Here is a 23,551-nt window from a genome sequence, read left to right as displayed (position 1 = left end):
AGCAGAACACATATTTATAAAGGTTTTAAAGAAAAAAAAAAGAGACAAACAAGAAGACAAGAGTCAACAAGAACAAACATTTACCAATTTGTATTTTGTAAATGTTAACGAAATAGATGTCCAGATATGCCAACAGAAGATTTTATTGGTTCATGGACTACAAAACTTAACTAAGCGATTTAAACTAATTTCAAAACAAATTTCTGAAGGAAGCAACACCAAAAAGATTAAACAGGTAGACATCTTATTTTTTACAACTTGAGTGGTCTATAAATTGCTGGGCATTCACGTTCCGACTTGCGGTCCCACTTAGTAAGACTACTATAACATAGTTGGATATTCGTCTGCACTCACGTTCCGACTTGCTATCCAACTAGCGGTCCAGTCCAAATTCAGTTCTATTTTGTTTTCACGACAGTGTACATTGCTTAACAAAAAAAATGTATGGAGTAAACACTACGCAAAATATAATTGGGAGGAGGAAATCGTTATCAAAATATTCCGAATTTGAAGTCGAAACGTCAAATAAATTTAATTTCTAACTACTATTCAGGCTTATTTCCAATTAAAATAGTAAATTTGCATAAGATGCCACAAGAAAATAACTTCAGAACAATGTAAAGAAAGAGTTGTCTAATTTCAGTACAACTTAATTTAATTTTCGTTGTTTGTTGATAATCCTTCTGTAGCCAATCCGGAGTATTGGGAATTGTACCTGTGTGGTAGTGTCTGAAATAGATCTACAGAAAGGAAAATTATTTGCCCTAACAAAAAATAGATGATGATGAAGAATCGTGTATTTTAATATGGATAATTTTTGTGCAATTGAAAGTTTATTTTCTATTAATATTGTCGAACTAAAAAATCGGAACGTGAATGGCCTGTTTTAGGATTGTGGCGAAAATATGCCAATACGTTGCAAGATCCAAAGGACTATACCCGGTTCACAATTTGTTGATAGCTCACTACAAGTTTAACCCTAATTAGAAAACTGAAATACAGAGAGGATAGGTAATACGATATAATAGTAAAAACCAACCTAAAACTGACGGTTTAAGACGTTTTCGAATAACCCACCTTATATCTGAAGGAATACAATACCTTATAATCCTATTACGGGGGTATTTTGAATGGGTAGAGATGAACGACCAGTGTCGTAGAGTATATGATTGAAACATTTATTTGAACTAAATAAATATATTTTTTAAATTGTACTTATGTAAATTGTATTTTTTAATAAAACTTATTTATTTTATTCAAAAATAAAAAGTTTCTTGCCACTTGTAAAAGATACATTTATTTAATTAAGGAAAAAGGCGCCAAATGTCGCCTGGCAAAATTTCCAATGTGTTTTAAATGTATCCATTATTTTCGAATCCGGAGAAAACTAATAAATATTTTTGAAAAATTTAAACGCAGAATGAAAGATTACATTATTACTCAGGGCAGAAAGTCCCTGAAAACTTCTACAGTGTTTATTTTAATATGTTATGTAACAGGGGTGAAAATAAAAGAGAAAATATAGTATATTCTTAATTGAAAATATTGCATGCAAAAGAAACTTTTTATTTATTCTAAAAAATATTTCATTCTGCTTTTAAATTTTTCAAAAATGCTTTTTAGTTTTCTCAGGATTTGAAAAAAAAAATTAATAGATTTAAAACACATTGAACATTTTGACAGGCGACATTTTGCGCCTTTCCCCTTTAATACCTCACGATTACAACTACTATTACTTACCTTATATAATTACGATTAGAAAACTATTCAAATTCAAAATAAATAGGATCAACTTCGGAATCCGAGTCCACATTTTTTGTTCTTCTTCTATTACATGTCTTACTGCATCTTTCCAGTTTTGTTTTGTAATAAAGACTCGTATAACAATTCACGTACAACTTGTATTTTATATGACGTATTTTTTCTAGCCACATAACTTTTCATTTGTGCCCAAATGAGTTCAATTGGATTTATTTCGCAGTGGTAGGGTGGAAGTCTAAAGACTGTGATGTTTCGCCTTTCCGCCATTTTGTCAACTACGTATTTCTTGAACTTAGATTTGTGTTGCCGGGCAATTTTTAAAAGTTCTGCTTTTACCATTCCATCTTCGTAAGGCAGATACTTATTCCGCAGCCAGTCAAGAATATCCTGTTTCTTCCACGCATTCGTTAGAAGTCTTTCTACTAGTCGTGAATGATAAGGTGCATTATCTAATACTATAATTGAATTTGGTGGTATGTGTTCAATCATTTGCTCAAAATACTCTTCGAAAACATCAGCTGTCATTTCCTCGTGATAGTCTTTTGTGCTTTTGGAATGAAATTCCAACAAACCATGCTTAACAAATCCTTTTTCACTGCCAATGTGAGAAATTATTAATCTACTGCCTTTACCAGAAGGTGGGGAGATACCAGTAGACCAACCTTCCATAAAGGCTTGCCTGGAGCTTAATATATTTTTATCTAACCAAATTTTTTTTAGAGTATGACCTGAGTTTACCCACGTTTCATCCTAGTAGAAGATGGGCCTTTCTTCAGCCCGGAATTTTCGTATGAATCTTAGATAATTTCTTCTCCAACATCATCTTCTCCTCCCGGTCAATCAAAAGTGATTTTCGGTCTGATTTCTCCCACCGGAAATTTATTTCTTTTAAAACTTGCCACAATTTAGTTCGTCCGATATGAGGCAAATCCGGGTCGTCTCTAACTTCTTGTAAAATTTTGTTTAGGTTTGGTATTTCTTTTTTGAAAAAAAAATCCATGAATTTTCCTTCGAATACCATTTTTGGCAAATTCATCAATTTCAATAGGCTTTTTCCCTCTCTTTAAGTGTTCGTTTGTATTTGGGTTAGCTATACCGTGTTTTTTTCTTTCTGATAGGAACCTATATAAAGTTGACTCTCCTACGCCAGTCATGTTGGCACAACTTTCGACTATGTTGCGAACAGTGATTGTGGGATTCTGAGAAACCAGAGCATCGTGAACATTCAGGACAATAGTCTTCTCTCTTGGTAAATAGACAGACTTACTGACTGTACGCAACAGTACCGGTGTAAAACTTGATGATGAAGCCATCACAAACAATCCAACAAAACGAGCACAAGCGAAAGGTACGTATATGTTCGTAGGTATATGGAATAAAACTCACTCACGCACTGCATATAATTCGCAAAAGAAATATTCGAGACGATAACTACTGCCGTAGACGCGGAAACACCGACGAGCCGTAAATTACATGCGATCAAAAACGTACTAAACAAAAAAATTGTTTTCGTTCGTAATAACTTCACCCTTTCAAGTTAAGTTTCGAACATAATTATATTATTAAAAATCTGGGGAATTCCATCTTAATTATCTTGCAACGAATAGTACCTTCGGATATGAATTCCAGGTTTTCTAGTAAAGTGATTAAACGCGAAGGATTAGTATTGAAATATCCAAAGAGATAAGGTATTCTTATTTACAAAATTGTTAATGGTTAAATTCTTATTTTTATTAGTATAATATAATAACCAACATTAGTCGTGAAAGTTTTAATTGTTTTTTTGCTAAATATATTAGTATTAAAATATTATCAATATTATATATAACAGTATTAAAACATTATATTATTATTTAATGAATAAACACCTTAGGAACGCCTATGATTTACGACCGTTTTATGAGTTTGAGGCATATTTCGTGCTCTCAACAATTTGTGAACGAAGAATAAGTTTTTGGAACAATGTTAACATATTTAATTCTTTAAATGAATTTCTTTAGTTTTTATACTTTGTTGGCTCACTCCTTTAGTTTACAAATGTAACAGAACGAGTGATACGTTTTATCACAAAAGTAACTAAACGATGTATTATTTTTATAACACGTCTAGCAAGCGTTTTTCAAGATTATAGCGCCGTGTTCTCTTAATCTTTCGCCGTCCATTAAATAACTCCGACAAATTGTAATAACTGGTTCCATTATATAGCTTCAGTTCCCAGAAACAGCCGTAACAAAAGCAAATCTACTTAAAGTAACGACGCGACGTTACCTGGCACTCCGCTCTGATATACATACATATAACCCTTATTTCTGTGTGACCTCTTCGCGAGGGGTCAATGTGGTATGATAATAGTTCTCGTTTTTTACTATTATATCAAAAAAATTAATAACCGGTCCCATTCGAGTTGTGTAAGAATGTCGCCTACCTTATCCGATGTAATTGTTTTGATGACAACGGCATTGTTACAGCTAGGTTGAGAACATAACCATTAGGTACTTGTTTTAAGAAGTACTAAAAATGCCGGTCTCCGAACGGTGAAATAAAATCATCTAAAAGGTAGTTTTGCTTTCCAAAATACTCTCTCGTTCAATAATAAACATTAAGCTTCCTAATAGGAGAAAAATAACGCAGCTAGGTACATTAATTGGTCATATAAGTTGAAATCCGTGGGAAAAAACTACGTTAATTAATTAATTGTGCGGGGTAATTAAAAATTACTACGACTCACAAATGTCTGTAGCTATTGTCTTTTAGAAAGTCGTTTGTCAGCCGAATTAGCAACTTTTAATTGATATACCATATAAATGCAGTTAGTAAAAGATGCTGAGGGTTGTCCAGTAATAACTCGTAATTGTTGGATTATACATACCAGTGGCGGAGAACGAGTAGAATAGTTGGGATTTTATATTACAAAATCATAGTATGCCAAATTATTAAAAAGCTGCACAATAAGTACTTTTAACAGGTTAATAAATCCTTTGAATACAGGACGTATACTAAAAATTGGCATAGTGCCATCTAGTGGAAACATATACAAGGATCGAACAGTTTTCATGGTAGAAAGTTGTGATAATCTTTATAAAGGACTGTTGTACAAGAATTGATGAAAATAATTAATATAACCACACAGATAAGAGCTAAGGATTTAAGCCAGAATTGCAAGTCTATGATTTTACTTTATCTTAGCTTGGAACATATAGAACCCTTTGGGGTTGGATAACATGGACAAATGTACTTTATTCGAAATTAAAAAAAAATGTACATTATACAAAAAACACTACTTATGAATGATGCATAGAGGAACATTACAGGCTGTAGAAATGGTATTAATTCCGATTTCTGATTTATTTTGTGAACATCTTAAGCTCCTGCTCGTAGTAGGTGAGTATTCGTTGTGGCAAATAGTCTCAACGTTGATAATGTTTCTGTCATTTATAAATTCAAGGAATGCGCTTGAAAATGCTACAATTAACGTTTTCTTGATGCGCAGCAAAATTTTTTTCAGATATATTCTTCAAAAACCAAACTATCTGATTACCATGGGAAAATGAATAAAGATAACTTTCTACACTGGTTTGAAGAGCAGTTATTAAAGAACCTTGTACAACCATCAATAATTATTATGGACAATGGAATGTTTCTACATAAAATGCCAAATACAAGCTCTACTAAGAAAAACATAAATTTTTCTGTTAAATTGTTTAAATGTGAACTCCTGGAAGTAGTTACACCATTGACTAGTGTATTCTTAAATAGTCATTTTGAAAATTCCTCACTTAATAACTATTCTGATGTTGGCAACGCTGTGGGGTTCTGACGTCGTAAATCTTGAATGACGTGCATTGATTTTTGTATGAAAAATTCTATATAAAAATAAACAAGTTTTGTAAAAGCCTCATCCAGGTATGCGCATTTTTTGAAATTTTTAAATTGATTGGAACCCATCGAAAAAAAAAATTAAAACGAAAAAATGACGTTTTTGGGGGTAGAGGAAGGGGGTGGCGGCTTAAAATTACGCTGAAGAAGAAAATGAAAAAAATTTAATTCTGAGAGTGAGGACATTTTGCCTAGGGGTGGTGGTACCCTTCCATTGTTCTTGAATCAATTTTTTTTTTGGAATTAGTAATCTTTTCACCTCCTCACATTTATCAGTATTCCCAGGTACTTTATCATAATCTGAAGCAGAATCGTCACTAGGTACATAATCAGACTCTAAATACAACGTAAGGATGTCCTTGGCTAATTTGAGAAAGATTCAAGAGCTTATAAATTTTTTTGAAATTAGGTGGGATATAAATATTATGTTTCCTAATGAAAGGGTTAAGTCATTTAGCGGTAGATAGACGAATAGTTTCAAGTTGAAATGTGGTATTGTTTGACATATCTCTTTATTTGAGCCGGTATGAGTTCTATGGATCAACAAATGATTTTCCTTTCTCTATAATCACTAATTTTCTATCGTGTTTCTCCCAAATGAAGTCTAATTTGTGCAAAATTTTCCACAATTTGTATCTTGTTATGTTCGAAAAAGATTCTTCACTATTAATGTCTGCTAAAACTTGAGAAATAACGGGAAAGCTTCAGGCGAAGAAAAAGAAAAAAAACCCACAGTATCGCCTTTAGTTTATTCAGTCATTTTGCTTTTCTATTATTAAAACTAATAATTGTTGATCAGATTAAATTCCTTTCTTGAGATATTAACCTTGATATACCTGTCTCATCTCAACAATTTCATTTATACTACGTCGCTGGATACAACAATTATAACAATTAAATTCCAACACGTCTATTAAAGCAGCTTCGCTCAATTCTAGCTGCTGATATAATAATAACTTATTGTAGAGAAAGAACAAAATACTCCTCGGCCATTTATAGTTATGGCAAGTTGTAGATATTATTCGTATTTGTAGTCCTTACTTCGTTTCTTATTGTACCATAATAGCAACGGTCAATAGCCTCCTAAAAATGCTGAAGAGTTTGAAGTCTTAAATCCGCTAGATTTCATTACAGCCATTGTGTAGCAATAAAGTGAGTGCATTTCTTTATGAACACATAAAAGGAAACAAGCAAAAAAGCCCCAGGCTCGTCTAGGATTTGATTAAATGTCTATTTCCTATCAATAATCCCAATTAAAATGGTACCGTATAGAAAAGACTATTCAGAAAGGACTATTCATTAATCATCGTAAAACAATCAATCGCTTAAGATATACATGTTCCAAAAAATCCTAATGGTTTGTTGCAAATTCATATTAGGCCTTTTTATTTATATTTCTTTCCCCAATTATCCCGTATATAAAAATTTATTTTCATAAGAACAAGCTGCACATGGAACTTGCGAAGTTGACATTTTTTGTATAAATATAAATTAAAATAACTTTCTTGGCCCTCATTGTATATATTTCCTTTCTTCCTAAAACTAACATACAAAATCGTCAATGTTCTGTCTATACAATTAACAAAGTGAGTCAAAAAAATCAGAAAGAATAATTTATCCCGTCAATTGGGCAATCAGCATATAACATGTTCTTAAAGTGACTGCGTACAAGGACCACCCAAACGGATCGAAATCGAAATCGGACGATAAAGCGCATTTTAAATTGTAATTAGGCACCACTACTAAAAAAAAATCATCGATAGTGATCCGAACGATCACAAGTGATCAACTGATATGCGTCTCCTCTGGGCTGGACGGGAAATTTCCATTCTTAAATACTGAGTGACACCTTCTGGTATTTCTTGTGGACAACATCATTAAAATATGCTTGGTCTTGCTCGTACGTAAAAAAAGATACCAGATCATTTTAAAGTATAATTATTATATACGAGGATAAAAACACTTTACAATTTGATGGTAATGCTTTTCCCAGAAAAATTTTAATTCATTGATACTGCAATAAAAAAAACTTAATTAACCCTTTAGTGGACTTGGACCTTGGGAATATTTTTGAAATTTCATTATTTTGTTTTCCTCCATAGTTGACTGTACGCCTAATATATGACCAGAGGTTTATTTCACTTTATAATTTTTTCTGTAACCGTTTTAGCACATTTCATACCATACAATGACCTAAATTCTGTATAATGAGGCTTGAAATTTAGTCCGTTAGCTAAAAGTTATATAAATAACTGGTATAATTACATTTTTTCTAAGTTTCTACCTTAGGCCATATCAATCCCTTGTACCGACATGTCCTAGCTAAGCGTCTTCTCCTTTGATCTTCCTCCCCTAATCCTTCAACAACTTACAAATCAGAAATTTTTCATATTGGGTTAAAGTATCGACCTTGAACATGCTCGCCACATGCATTCGTTGTTCCTCTTTATATTCTTTTTAACTGTCTAACATTTCGTTCCATAGGTCATAGCCATTTTATAGAAGTTTTATAGAATTATCCTTTCAATTTCATTGGAATCTTCCTCTCAAAAAACACACCACTCGCTTCCTTCTATTTCATCTAACCCCACTCTAATTTTACTACATGCATTCCCATCTGTTTTCCCATTAATATGTAATACTGATTCTACGTACTTTTCATTTCACCGTCCAAAATTATTGTTTTGTTTATAGTAACTCCATATTTCATATCATATTTTAGAGTAAAGACGACAAAACGTATTTTAGAGTGGAGACCAAGGCAAAAAGCAATACGGAGCAGAGGACGCCCACCAACTAGACGGACTGACGACCTGCAGCGTATTAGCAATAACTGGATGCAAGCCACACAAGACAGAGACAGATGGAAAGAGCTGAGAGAGACCTATGACCAGCAGTGGACGCATACAGGTTGATGATGATGAACTCCATATTTATATAATCATTGTAACTATAGTCCATTCACTCAGCTCGGTAATATTTTGGCACATTCATAGTCGGAAACCTACAACACAAATCCTACTGTTCGAATAAATCCAACTACATATTTAAAAATATTTTTAATTTAGTGTGACGCCTTTGACAATAATTTGCCAAAATTGCTAATAGTGTAAATATGTCAAAGGCAACAGTGCTGAGTGTTTCGTGAGCCAAGGCCAGCCACTCACTATCAGACACACCTGTCCGGTGTACCTGATAGCGTGTGGCGGAAATAAATAGAGACATGATGAAAATTCGATCAGTTCTACTGAACATAATGAGCAAACCTGAAGTGTGTGTGGCGGTTTCGTTAGGAATACCTGAACAGGTCTCAATTTTTAACAATTTGTTGTGAACAGTTTAAATTTATATTGTAAAGTTTTGTAATTTGCTATTCATTTCATTTCATTTCTGCAGAACTTTGGATACGGCCATACATGTATCAGGAATCATTTTTCCAAGAGAATGTAGTGAAATTCTAGTCGAATATTTGATACACTCATACGATTATCCAGTTGCTAAGAATCTCAAAGTAGCTGTCAGTCTTTCGTGTCGGGATATAGCTGCTCTCATTTGTGTATATTTCTTCTTAATCAATGGAGATACAAGTGCAGAAAATATAGTCAGATGGTTCATATCTTAATTCATTAAGGAGATTGTTGTGGGTAAATTTATTTCTTCTCTGCAACCATTCTTTACACCTTTGTTTGGCAAAAATTACAAAAAATAAGGAGACCAATAAAGAGCAGATCATCTTCGGAAGAATCCATCTATGAGCTTGTGAGCATTGAATCCATGTACTTGAAATATTAATATTTATATTTAATGATATAGACATCCACCAGGTACACCTCACAGGTACCCCTGAAGAGTATGTGTGCTCCCGTGTTAACAGGTACACCGGACAGGTATATCTGTTCAGGTGTACCTGATAGTGAGTGGTCGGCCTAAGACATATTTAATTCTAACAAAAACTCTCCGAAAAATCAAGCACCCCGCCTACAACCCAGAGCGAATTTAGTCGGGCAAGAAGCAACATCTCTATTTGCAGAAGCCCTCAACAAATCCTTTAAGGATTTACTCCACATAATTTTTTTACAGTACTCTCCGAATCTGTCAAAGGAAGAGACAAGAAGAGACAGATCTGTCTCTTTATTTTTAAACTTCTTTTCGAAGGTTTTTCCAAGTACAGATTTCAATAATCCTGAATAGAACTTGAGAACCTGAAATTTTTATTTTGTAAATCCATAATTTGTAGCTAGAAATCGTTCTTCCCGCCACAAACACGTGCCACAAATCGAATTCATTATATTAACACTAAATGGATGTTTTGAAGTTTTTTTAAAAACATTTTTAAATATAAAAAACATAAGTTTTGTACTTTTAGCACGAAAACTTTTCGTCTTGTCCTTGTATGCTTATAGTTGTGTGCACTGTCTAGCTGGCCCGGCCTTCCTGTTACTGAAAACCGAAGAATCACTCGACCAACTGAGGTCACTTCTAGATTTATGCAAACAGACACTCCCTAGTTTAAAAATACCATTTCTTTTATCGTATGGGTTATAATTATTCGTGTATAAGCTGGAAGCTACAAAAGAGATGCATCAAATATCAACGTAATTTGTTCCTATGCATCAGTTGAAATCTTGGATTTCGATTTTTTTAAATTATACCGTAGTTATATTAAATGGTTACATAAAAGTGATATTGCTGTTCATGTCTATTTGAAAGTGAGGAAAACAGAAAAGAATTCTACATGTTAAAAACTGACCTAATTACATTTATAAACTGTTTCTTGACTTTTCTCTCCAATATTTATTGAAAAATATTGAGAATAAGCTCAAACTTAATTGACTTACTTATATGACATATAATAATTTATATTAAAAAGTACAAAAAATATTATTACAATCCAAAAAAAAAACCAAAAAGTATGATATCATTCATCTTTTTCATGCATATTATTGGTAATTGTGGGGCAGGTGAACAATTATTCATTATATTTTATATACTGGATATTTTCTACATCTCGTAATATAACGTTGTAGTTTTTGTATGTTAACAATCTTCTTATAATAAATTATAATCTTTCCACTGGGATATGCCAATGCCTCAGGCAATATTAACGCCTATTAACGCCAAAATGCATGAATTGGCTCATTTTTGAACCTTCTGATTCCTTAGAATATAATATATGCCACTAGATTCTTCGGATAACATGTTTTTTTGTAGTACTCTGGCCACCAACTCTTGTAATCAATTACGTCTTGAGCATTGACCAACATACATTAAAGCGGTTATTTTTACCTGAAGTTTTTACCAGCTGAATGTTAGGGAAAAGTTACGATTTTTTTAGCTGTTCATTTTCTTCCATGGTGTATAGACGGTCTACTTTTCTAATTTTTTTTTAATCACCGCAAAGCCCCCATCACATGGTACGAAGGAACGACCCCTAATAGGAAAATATTGGTCTTACATTTTTCGAGCGAAATCAAAAGAAAAAAAACCCGTAACCCAGTGTGGTTTTTATTTTGCGCTCCACAACCGTCAGAGAAAACATGACGATATTTTACCAACGACACGTTTTATATAAAATACTTCATGAGTGATTCGGGCCCTTCGTACTGTTACCCTCATGATACAGGAAAAACTTTGCTTTTCCTGTTTTATTATTGTGAATACAAAAAACGTTCGCTGTTACCTGGCGAAGGTAACCTCTTGCATCGGAATTTGTGGCAATTGCACATTTTGTATAAAATCTATCTCCAATTTTCTTTTTGGGACTCTGCTATTTCGGTCAATTGTTACTCCGTGAAGAAAACAGAAGGCTAATTTACAAACGGTAATTTTCTACTACTTCTATTAGGTTTTTATTTCTATCAGATATTCATTTATTTATTTAATATCAATCACGCTACTATTTTTATTACCACACACTCCCATCAATATTTTATTACTTAATCTTACAGCTAATAATATAATAATCGTGTACCGGCCGCAAGACTAAAGATCATCAAAATCCCACAAAAAGCTTTTAACGAACGAAAAAAAAGTTTGTCGAATTTGGACACGGCGCGACCGATCGGCGACCGGTCTCATAAGTCCTTTTATAGAAAAGAAGAAGATATGGATCGATCTGTCGAGTCAGCTTTCTCCAGCATACACGTAACGAGTAGCAGGAAGGCGATTTTTGAGGGTTTAAGACGCTAATTGACTATTTGTTAATTATACAGAAAGAGAATCGGTATAATGAATGTTGCTGCTATTTTAAATTACGCTTCTGGACGCTTTAGTCACTAAAGGGGAATTAAATATATATTTCGTGTATCTTAATTTTTGCTACAATATTAAATCATTTCAAAGATGCTCATAATTTGGATTTTACGACAGTAAAATACTTTTTATATTGTTCTAAAGCTATTTCTTGTGGCATTTTCTTTCTCAAAAGAATAGTGAATTTTCAACAATTGACCGAATAGAACAGAACAACTTAGAACAAGATCCTACAGCATACACAAGGACACACATTGAGATCTATTTTATCTAAAACTAAACCTAACAATGAACAAGAAAGAACGAAGAATAGGGATGTTCACTAATTTTTAAATATTGTTAAATTCAATAGGTTATAACATATATAAAAACATAGCAAACATAAAATTGTTTAAAAATATATATTTCTTAAGATAAATCAATTCTTAATTTCAATTCTGATGGAGGCTAGAAAAACGGCTCCTCGCAGCGAGGCTACGGTGTGTGACGTCAGCAGTCGTATCGACAACTTGTTTTGTATACGTATTTATGAAGTGTGAGCAGTTCTTTAAGTATTTAATCACTGATAATGAAGCCAAATAAGTGGTGTTTTGTTCCTGGGTGTCTAAATACATTTAAAAACAATTCTGAGAATATTTTTATTACAGTTCCAAACAATTTAACACCATATTCATATAAAATTGTCAAACCACAGGTTTTTATATCTGTACCTCGGAGGGATACAACACTATGTCCATTTTTTCAATTTTGACACTTTTACAGACTAATAATTAACTTTTATAACTTTATTTAAAGGAATAGAGCACTAGGTCCTAAACCATTTGCTGATAAAGAAAGTGACTTATAGTATAAGTACTTATAAAATACCGTGTGAATTTTTTAGCAGCTTATATTTGCACTTAATAGCAATATCATCCATTTAAATCAGATTTGATAACCTTGTACATATTTATTAATTATGAAACACCTTTAATCCGCTTTAACCATTTAACTTATATCCTAAAATCCTATCTACATTAAATAGATCTATGGCCATTTCTACTATTTGCAGTATTATTTATATACCATCTACGTACTTGATATTAAATGGTTCGCTCCTTATATAATACAAAATGGCATCATGATAGAGGGACGCAATATAATGCTTGTTGTACCTTTCTTGTAATTAATGAGCAATTATTTACATCCTCAGTACTACTCAAGGCTCTAAGGGGTGCATATAATTAAGGATGGTCTATGCCGAAACAATAAGTTAATGTAGCAGCGATCGCATGAAATTGTTGGGGGTAACTGCAGCATGAAACAACCGTTGTAGTTAACTAGTCATTTAAAATTGTTTCTAAAAATCTTTTATAAAAGAAATAATATCTATTATATAAAAATGAATCGCAAAATATGTTGGTAAGCGCATAACTCAACAACGCATGGACCAATCTTGACAATTCTTTTTTTAAAATGTTCCTTGAAGTCTAAGGATGGTTTTTACGGCGAGAAAAATTCGAATAATTTCCGGGAAAATACTAAAACAGCCCTTTTCTTTTTCACATACAAATATTTTCTAACTAAATGTAGAGTCAATTTAAACTTTATTGTTATTCAATAAAGTTTATATTAAATTACAAGTACTCACTGCTGTCCAAACAATGTAGGTGTGTTCCCAACGTCGAAGAGTCAATTTGCGCTTTATTGTCGCTACACAAAGTTAAAATTCAATAAAATGTATGTGTGTGCGCGTTCGTGTGTGTGCGTGTTCGCGTTGGAGGATCTAATGCGTTCACAAAAAAGTGATAATAGTGTGAACCCGACCAAATTAAAAAATCAAAAAATGTAAGAGCTATAGATTTGATTAGCCTCGCAATATTCTTTCTTTTGTTTTAGTTTTAACGAAACCTGACTTGAGCACGCCTAATGTTCTCCGCTCCAAGTAATTGATTGCTGATTTGATATGTTTTGCTCGTCTTAGGGCATTAGCCTTGATTCTGATGTTTCTATTTACATTTCTGCCGATTATTTTTCAATAAAGTCAATATTTTACAAAAATTTCTCGGAATGTGATCTCGAGGCAGAGATGTCAGTCTAATTTTCAGTATTTGAACAATTGGTGTTCCTTGAAAGACGATACATCCGCAAAAAGAAACCATTTATCAAACAGTGTCAAGGGTATTTAGATGGAAGAAATAATTTATCTTAAATTTATAGTATCACTTCTATAGTCTAAATCTTTTCACTCCACCCCCGTATATAAAGTCGAAAATTATATAAACTATAATAATATATTTTTCTCTGTGGCGTTCTGTACATAATTCCGAAGATTTTCTAACGACGACGATGACATAAAAAATAACGGGCACGGTTTCGTAGCACATAAAACTTGTCAAACTCCTAATGAGTATTATTTTTCTTATAAGTACGGCATCGCAGCAACGAGTGATACGAGAAAACGAGCTACAAGTTCCTTTTGAAATTTACGGACACGAAGAAACCATTATAAATTATGTACCATTGGTTGTTTCGACGGTACTGGTACTGCCTGCTAGAGAATAGAATGACTCGGGGGCTTTCTTGCATTGTCAGTGGGCGGGTACTCGATGCCTTCACTGCTCGAGCTAGTGTGACTTCGATTCTTGTATTTTTCGCTGGCATGAGCTACATAGGTTAACGAAAACGATGAAAAAAACGACTGATCGATTAAAAACTAATGAAAGGTGTCATATCACTCTGCATTTTCTCCCTTTTGAGCCTTCGGTTCTGATACTTGATGAATTTTCAGTAAATACGAAATATGTATCATAGACTAGACGGTATTTGTTTTGGGTTGGGTAAATAAATGATAATTTAACTAAGCGTACACTTCAAAAGGTGGGCTAAATTTTTTATTAACCAATTTGTGAAAAAAATGACAAAAATTCAATGATTTTCCACTTTTTCGTTGCTATACCTGCTATAATTGAATTGTTTCGTGTTACAATTGGATTTTTTATAAAATAAAATTTATTGCAAATTGATAAAAATATTTATTGCAGAATTAGCAAAATATTTTAAAATGGGCCAAAAATTAAAGTTTTTTTAATAATTTTTTTCAGATATTTATTAGCGAGCCACATACAACTTTTGAAAAAAAGTTATTAATTTTTTTGTATATGAAAGGGCACCCAAGCTTTCAAATAAAAGTGGAACCACTGAAATCAGGCAGATTTTTAGAGAGGAGAGACAGGTAACCGTCTTCGTCGTATACCTCATGTCTTGCTCATTTTCAGTAAGAACCACCTGATCATCTTCAAAGAGACTTGTTTACAAGACTAATTTCCCTATCCATTTTCTGTCATTTTCTTGTCCACTGTTTAATTTTTTACAGAGAAAGATTTTAAACAAGTTCCGGAGAAACAGATATCCTGTTGAATAACTTTCATCGTGAGAGAAGTCAGAAGTCTAGATAGAATTATGACTGTCAGATTGTGATTCAAAAATAAATCGTTCCCAAGGCGAAGAATTCCATGGTTTTGTACAGAAGTGAAGGAAAAATGTAAAGAAAAGAAAAAAGCTTATCTGAAATACATGTCAACCAAAACACAAGAGGCATACCATAATTACAAGACAATTAGAAACGAAACACATGCACTTGTAAGGAAAATAACAAATGATCACTGGGAATGCTTTTCGAAATATGATTTTTACGGTCTGCAAAAGGAAATATGGCGCTTCATAAGAGGTCAAAGAACAGAGGTAAAGGAACAAATAGAATCAAAACACATAGAAAAGGATACGTGGATTGATTACCTAAAAAAGCTCTATGCAGAGGAAGAACAAACGACGCTAGAAAGTACTGAAGTACTTTCGGAAAGTACTGAAAACCCTGAAGAATAGAAAAGTAGCAGGTAAAGACGGGATACCAAACGAATTACTGAAATATTGTGGAGCAGCAATCTGAGAACACTTAACAATATTAATTAATAAAATTATAAAACACAATAAAATACCAGAAGAATGTAGAACGAGCGAACTAATTCTACTATTCAAAAAAGGAGATAAAAACAGCCAGAAAACTAGAGGTATAAATTTGTTAAATACTACACTAAAACTTACAACTACAGAGGATAAGTTTAGCAGATGAACAACGGGGTTTTCATAGTGGAAGATCGTGTACAGATGCAATATTCGTTATAAAGCAAATTACTGAGAAATCACTAGAGTATAATAGACCAGCAGTTCTGTGTCTGATTGGTCTAAAGAAAGTGTTTGAAAGAGTAAGACTCAAAGATGTAATCCATCTTCTGTATAATAGGGAAGTTCCCCTAAATATAACAAAAACTATCGAAAACATCTACCAAAACAACAAAGTGGAAGTCAGAATACATGGACAACTTACAGAACCTATAGAAATAGGCAGCGGAATAAGACCAGGAGATTCATTTGGGCTCCATGCTTTTCAATTTGATCATTTGATCATAAAATCATCAAAGGGCGTTAATAAAGAAGGAGGATACAGAATGAGAAATAAAGAAATAAAAATACTGTGATACGCAGACGACGCAATATTGTTAGACCAAGTGTATGGTCTTAATATACAGGCTTCTGTACTGCAAAGGCTGCCCTAGAGAGTAAATTCCCAAGGGAAAAGGAAAAGAGGACGCCCTGCAAAAACTTGGAGAAGATCAATTATGGACGAAATGAAAGTCTTAAATCAGGAGAAAGGCTTTATGCAATTTCTGCTATTTTCCGATCACTGTTATAAAGTAGGTTTATTTGTTAAAACTCCAATCACGGTAAAACATCTCCGGAAGGTTGCGGAAAGAATGTTATTTTTCGATTGTTGCAGATAATTTAGTATATTACTGTTACAAATGACATCACTGCCAACCATTCCGAACTTTTCAGTAGAACTATGTTGACTAGTTTTTTAATAAACCTTACTATAATTCAATAACCTTTCACATATTTATATAAAGACAGTCTGCTAGTATCCTTGTAATATAATGTCTTTTTCACTTTTTCAGTTTCTCTCTTCAACCTTAAAAGCGAATATTCAACGCCACATGCATCTAGAGACAATCAGAACAAGAAACCATATAGAAAGAATGTCATAACGCCTTTTTAGTCCGCAACGTGGTGTCGTAACATCAATTGCTTTTGTTTAAAATGCGGTTACATATAAAGTACAGCAGAATGGCAGCCGATCGTTTTCAAAGAAATCGATCAAATTACAATTGAGATAGGCAAGTAATTCGTATTTGGTCGGGGATTACCATTAGATTAAGGTTTGGTACTAACAATTAAATATATATGGCAGTATGTGCCTTGGAATTTTTTTCGTCCGACTTCTTACCGGTGGCCTGCTTTTTTGCATGACTAGTGTGAGTGTTTGACCACCTAGCAATAGGTCCAAAGGATAGATATATCTCAAGTCTAGGTGTATATTATTTGCTGCTCTCTAGTAATGCTTTCTACCCCTATGTAAAGTTTACTGACCACTAACCCAAAAATAGTGATGAATGGCATTAACAACCTAATTATATTATAAAAAGCACATTGTATGTTGATGTATAGTTTGTTGTAATACGTCATTATAGTGTATTTTTATGTATGAGAGAGTAATAAAACAATAAATTATGTATCCAAATCCCTAAACTGTTGATACGGGTGACTCAATGAAAAACAGATATTTGTCAACAAGTTTACAGAAGTATATAGGAAAACAATTTTAAATTGAGTATGACCACCAGGTATAAAGGTTGGAGCAGAATAGAATACAATAGTTGTGAGGGTTACTAATCCCTAAATAAGGTTGCCAGTGTCGGAGTGATGGAGGTTAACAGGTACTAATGAATTTGCAAGAAATGTAAGATGTTTATTTTATTGGTTATATATAACCAATAAAAGTTTAATAAGTACCTACCTATTTGCAAAATAAAGTTTAATTCTTTAGATAAAATAAAACGTTTTATTTTATCTATTTGCAAAATAAAGTTTAATTCTTTGCCTATTTGCAAAATAAAGTTTAATTCTTTAGATAAAATAAAACGTTTTATTTTATCTGAAATGAGTGCATTCCACGAAGTAAGGGTTTCAACAATCAAACATTTAATTCTTTAATTCCAGGAATCTACGACAGTAATTGACTAGATAATTACTTTCTAAACTTATTCCACAGAAAATGTGATAGTAGGTTTTTCCATTTTGTATATAGGAAGGTCCAAGTGGCGTATTCAAAATTCTTAACAGTTCACTAAAAGTAGGTACTTCAGTTGCAAGGTGCAGTTTATTGTGTATACTAGTGTTATGGAAAATTTGGAAGTGCCGTGTAAACGCCGAAAAATTGGTCCTCTAACAGTTAATGAAAAAACATTAATATTTAATTGTTTTAAATCATTTACAGACAAACGTTTATGTGAAAGTGTTGATGAGACCGTTGAGTTAGTTAGCAGTACACTTGGTGTTGGGAAATCTACGATTTACAGAGTTATTAAAGAAGAGAAATGTGGTAGTTTTCAAATGCCACGTAATGCTCCAGGGAAACCAAAATTTCAAATAGAATATCATTTTAAAGAAGGACTTCGACGGAAAGTGCATGAATTCTTCTTTAGACAAGAATTTCCAACATTGGATAAAGTTCTTGTCTCAGTTTGAGATGATAAGGATTACTCAGAAATGAGTCGAAGTACGTTATGGAAACTTTTAAAAGAAATAGGCTTCCGCTGGAAAAAGAATCCCAGAAAGTCTATTTTATTAGAAAGAAGCAATATTGTCATATGGAGAAGACATTTTCTAAGAACCATAAAGGAAATGAGAAACCAAAAAAGAAAAATATTTTATCTTGATGAAACATGGATCAACGAGGGTCATACACCAAATAAATTTTGGCAGGATGAAACTGTTACAAGTCAAAGGCACGCTTTTTAAATAACTTATCTACTGGTTTAAACCCACCATCAGGAAAGGGACGCAGGCTGATAATAGTACACATGTTTATTAACTTTTGAATCAACTCGTACCGGTGACTACCATGAAGACATGAACGCTGATGTCTTTCAAGAATGGTTCGAACAAATGATAGATCTTCTTCCTAAGAACTGTGTAATAGTAATGGATAATGCAAGTTATCACTCCAGACTTATAGAAGGACTGCCCACAACCAAGTGGTTAAAAAAAGACTTGCAGAATTGGCTGAGTTCAAAAAATATTACGTACCATCCCGGATCTATAAGAAAGGAACTTTATTCGTTGTGTGCCCTTCATAAAGAAAAATTTTAAAAATACGAAATTGATGAAATTGCCAAAAATCGTGGAATGACAGTACTTAGATCCCCACCATATCATTATGAATTAAACCCGATTGAACTGGTATGGGCACAGATAAAGAGTGAAGTTTCAAGAAAAAATACCAGTTTTAAAATTCATGATGTTAAACAGTTGTTTTTGGAGGATGTAAATAATGTAAAACCTGAAAACTGGGAAAAGGCAGTAAATCACACTATTAAAGAAGAGGAAAAAATGTGGAAGCTGGACAATATTACTGATAAAATGATCGAGCCAGTTATTATAAATATTGGTTCTGAAAGTTCATCTTCTGAATCTGATTTGGATTTGTAACAAGTAGCTGTAAGTTTTATATTAATATTTTTATTCGTCTATATAACATACCTTAGACGGTTTTAAAAACTCTTTTTCTCTTTTGTAATTTTTAAAAATTAAAAAAAATGTGAATTTTTTAAAACTCTTTTTAATGTAGGCCAGTCAGTTCTAATATAGTGTGTGATAAAAGAGGTCACTTTTGTTTACATACACATAACACTTTATAACACTGAAATAATTCATTTATTTTTTACAATTATTCAAAGTAATTTTTCAATTAATCTTGAGCACGCCCATGGAGTGGTCGGAGCTACCAGTTAAAATTATGATAATTACTCTCTCGTTCATAAAAATAAACTATAATAATTATGTATGAAATTAAGGCCCATTTAAAAAATATTTTATTGTTTACCCAATAAAGGTACATTTGTTTTAAATTATATACTTAATAATATCATATTAGACTCGATATAATAACCATCTTCAATAAAAAAGTTTAGAAGTCCAATCACTCTTGGAAATCAAATCTGGTGTGAACCCAATTCCTTGTGTGACGAAATCATAAGAATTTGCTTAAATAACCTTAGTGCAAAAACAATAAAAAGCTTTTCGACAAAACTGTCGTTTTTTCAAAGCTAGAATTCCACTATAAAAGGCATAAAAAGAGTGAATTGATACAATGGCTGAAGCAAAAAAATATTATTTCTCAAATAAATTATCCGAGGCACAAAACAACAGCAAAAAAAAATATGGTTAACATTAAATCATACTATCCACAACTCAACTACAGAAAAACCGAAGTCTCAAATGCACCAAACCAAAACTAGGAAAGAAAAACATAATAACCATTAAAAATTAACAAGGACAACTAGAAAAAAGTAAACCTGATATAGCAAACTCAATTGTTCTACGCCGAACTGTGTCGATCTAGAAACGATCCTTCTAACTCCTCAAAGCAAAACTTGAAAAGGCAGATAACAAATGTCAACTCAGAAGTGATGCCTGAAATAAGCCACGAAGAAATAGAGAGAGCAGTAAAAGAAAAAAAGGAATAAACCTAGAGCTAGAAGATATCTTTAAGTCAATAAGCTGGATAAGATACTTTAACCATCTTAGATACGCAGATGATGTAGTACTAATAGCCGACACGTGGAATGCACTGAATACCATGATTGAGGAGCTACACACAGAATCCCTAAAAAAGGACTGAAAATGAATTTCAACAAAACTATTTGCCTAAGACAAATTATAACTCAATTAATTAACCTATCTCGTATCTCTGGATTAACCTCAAACTCTATGAAAAAGGCGATAGTGGTACCATTGTATAAAAGAGGGGACTCCAAGCAACCTAAAGTAGCTAATATCTCTTTCTACAGACATGTCAAAGATCTAAAAGTTTAGCAGGCAGTATGTTTTTAGACATGACTCAAGCACAGTCTCTGCTGCTACAGACTGAATTACAGAAATATAGAAGCAAACACACAAAGCTTACAAAGTTGCAGCATCTATTGTTATGCATTTGTTGGATATCCAAGCCTCTGTAACTCATTATTCAATAATTACTGTTATACTCGGTTCGCTATTCCCAGTCCGAACTGTCTAGTGAATTTAGTAATTATTTTTTTGCGAAGTTAGTTTATCGCTTCTTTGAAGAAGAAGCGATAAATCAAATAAATCAAATAAATAAGACGATCACAAAGGCAATAAGAAAATACATAAGAAACTACAATGTAGAAAAAACAAAACAGGCAATAGAGAAAAATAAGAACATGAAAGTTTTGAAGAGGAGCGTACAAAAGGGGAAAATAGAAATTAACAAACTGAGAAACAGCACTGGAGAAGAAACAACGAACAGAGATGAAATATTAAAAATAGTCGAAGAGTTCTACACAGAGTTATATAGATTAAGAAAAAAAGATAACAATACGGAACCTCCAATTACACTAAAAACTGGGGTATTAAACCAAGGGTCAGATTTAATGCCCGATATAACAAAATCAGAAATCAAAGAAGCCTTGAAGAAAATGAAAAATAATCGAACCCCGGGTGAAGATGGAATAGTATCAGAAGCACTAAAAATTAGAGGGGATGTATTACTTGAAAAAATTAAACAACTTTTCAATATCTGCCTTCACAGCGCCAATATTCCAACAGACTGGAACAACGCTACTATGATTCTATTGCACAAAGCAGGAGACAAAGCAAATTTAGAGAATTACAGACCGATTAGCCTCCTCAGCCATATATATAAGTTGTTTACGCGAATACTAGTTAAGAGAATGGAAAGAAAATTAGAGACTTATCAACCAAGGGAACAGACAGGATTCCGAAAAAGTTACGGAACAAATGACCATCTACAAAGTATAAAAACCCTAATAGAGAAAGCAGTGGAATACAATAAACCTCTAGTTCTAATATTTATCGATTTTCACAAAGCCTTTGACACAGTTGAGCTAAGCAAAATATTACAGGCGCTTAAAGAATGCAGGCTAGATTATAGATATACTAAATTATTATACAAAATATACCTGCAGGCAACAACCACTGTCAGATTACATACTAACAGTAATCGCATAAAAATAGAACGGGGGGTTAGACAAGGAGACCCAATGTCACCTAAACTTTTTAATACGGTGCTAGAACATGCTTTTAAGAATTTGGATTGGATGACAAAGGGAATAAAACGAGATGGAGAATATCTAAACGACTTACGTTTCGCCGATGATATACTTATAATAGCTGAAGATCTAGGTATGGCAAGAGAGATGGTACAGGAACTCGTTGTGGCTACAGAAAGTGTAGGTTTAAATATAAATATCTCGAAAACAAAAATCATGACCAATTTGGTACCCAACCAGAACATCAGTATTGGTGGAAAAGAAATAAAACTCGTAGATAGATATAAATACCTGGGACATGAAATTATGATTGGCAGGGATAACCAGACTCATGAACTGAAGAGAAGAATCGGCCTTGGGTGGGCAGCATTTGGAAAACTGAGAGAAACTTTTAAAAGTGAGCTGCCCACATGCCTAAAGAGAAAGGTATTTGATCAGTGCGTCCTCCCAGTCTTGACGTACGGAGCAGAAACACTTACCTTAACAAAAGCAGCAGCTACCAAACTGAGAGTCACGCAGAGAAGAATGGAGCGGTCCATGTTAGGAATAACTCTGCGAGACAGAATAACCAACGAAGACATCAGGAGAAGAACCGGAGTGACTGACATCATCGAGAAGATAGCCAGACTAAAATGGAGATGGGCAGGACACATAGCCAGAATGACAGATGGGCGATGGACAAAGAGGTTATTGGAATGGAGGTCAAGGGAAGACAAGAGAAGCGTCGGTCGACCACCTACAAGATGGACTGACGATTTAAGAAGACTCGATAAAAACTGGATGAGAGCGGCGCAAGATAGACGGGGTTGGAAACATGAGGAAGAGGCCTATGTTCAGCAGTGGACTCTTGAGGCTGGATGATGATGATGATGATGAAGTTAGTTACTTTTTGACAGACTAAAAGTGGCTGCAAATTACTATACAACCAAGCACACGTACTCATAGCCAATATTAATAGTAAACAAACTAAATAGTAAATAAAATAGAACTCTGCGAATTATCGACAATCAATATTTATTTATCTGCACCATATAATAAATAGTTATGTTAAATTATAACAACTAAAATATATTTTTTAAATATATACTATCAAAAATTTGATGGATTTAGTATACACTTCCACTATTTAGAATAATTCTTCTTTTTTTTACGAAAGAAGTCTGCAATAGTAGGATACTTGAGCTATTAATACTGATAAGTAGGAATTGTTGTGTTGTAGGTTTCCGACAATGAATCTGTCAAAATATGCCCGAGCTAAGCGAATGGAGTCTATGTATTTTTTCATACACACAAAATATGTATCACCTTACTTGAAGCATTTTTGCGTACATGATTTTAAAATTAATCATAAATCCTTTTAGTTTATACCTACAGTTTTTGTCTTATTATGGTATGTTTCATTTCCTCTACTCACGTTCGCGTGCAACTAATCGTCCCTCCAGGCTATTCTTCTTCTTTTCTTATAAACGGTT

General features: G+C 33.1%; 1 protein-coding gene across 2 annotated transcripts in view; it reads right to left on the bottom strand.

Moving 5' to 3' along the window:
* The window catches only part of N (neurogenic locus Notch protein), a 367,839-nt gene that overhangs the window by 157,611 nt on the left and 186,677 nt on the right, over nt 1-23,551 (bottom strand). The window lies entirely within an intron of this gene.

Source organism: Diabrotica undecimpunctata, chromosome 4 (genome assembly GCF_040954645.1).
Source record: "Diabrotica undecimpunctata isolate CICGRU chromosome 4, icDiaUnde3, whole genome shotgun sequence".
NCBI classification, from domain to species: Eukaryota; Metazoa; Arthropoda; class Insecta; order Coleoptera; family Chrysomelidae; genus Diabrotica; species Diabrotica undecimpunctata.
Note: the sequence above shows the minus strand (reverse complement) of the source record. Positions and strands in the feature narration are given on the sequence as shown.